This window comes from Penaeus monodon, chromosome 34 (genome assembly GCF_015228065.2).
Source record: "Penaeus monodon isolate SGIC_2016 chromosome 34, NSTDA_Pmon_1, whole genome shotgun sequence".
Lineage (NCBI taxonomy): Eukaryota > Metazoa > Arthropoda > Malacostraca > Decapoda > Penaeidae > Penaeus > Penaeus monodon.
In genome coordinates this window covers 28502340-28503170 of record NC_051419.1, presented here as the reverse complement: position 1 = coordinate 28503170, position 831 = coordinate 28502340, and positions in this window count along the sequence as shown.

The window sequence follows — 831 nt, the reverse complement described above, 5'->3', positions numbered from 1 at the left end:
GGAGTGGTAATGCAGTTATGGTTTGTGTGATTGCAGCCTTTTTTATATGGTTAAATATTGTTTGAAAATTGAATATATGCAAATATTAAGAGATACAACAATAGAAACATATCACAAACATTTTCAATGTAGGGGTCAGATTTAGCCACCAGGTCCCAGAAGCTGCCTCTGACAACATTGTATTATACTTCCCAGTACCGTTTTTTGTTTTTAGTATTATTTTAAGTAATTGTTTTCTCATAACTGTGGTCTTGTTCTCCTTACTAATGAAGTATTTATTTCCTGTTTCTTCCCACAGTTGCCTCTTGATCGGTCAACTTTAAGTTGATGCCCGAAGAGAAGAAAACGTCTTGAAGCTCGCAACCATAGCAAAGGTAAGGGCACACGTTAGCCTATTCTTATCCTTTTTTTCTTTCTTTCTTTTCTTTCTATTAGATTGTTTTCTTACTTTTTTGTTTTCCTGTGTTTTTTTTTTCCTCTTTATTATTTCTTGCTTTATTTTCCCACTTTTTTCGGTGTCTTTTTGTCCCAGTTTATTTTTTCTTTCATACATTTTCCATAATATGTTTTTTCACTTTTCTCTGCCTCTCAATTTTGAGTTACTGCATTTTGAATTTATTTCTTTGATTTAAACGCTTAGAATAATAAGATTCCTCTCTCCTAACAAATGATATTTGTCGTTAGAGAGCATCTTTAACAAGAATAGAATTGAAAAAGTAGATAATGCATAATATCTTTCTCTTCGCTCCCAACAGGTGGGTGATTGAGGATGACTTGAAGACGACTTCGACCTGAGTATTTTCAGCCTCTCGGAAGAAATAGATAGGAGCA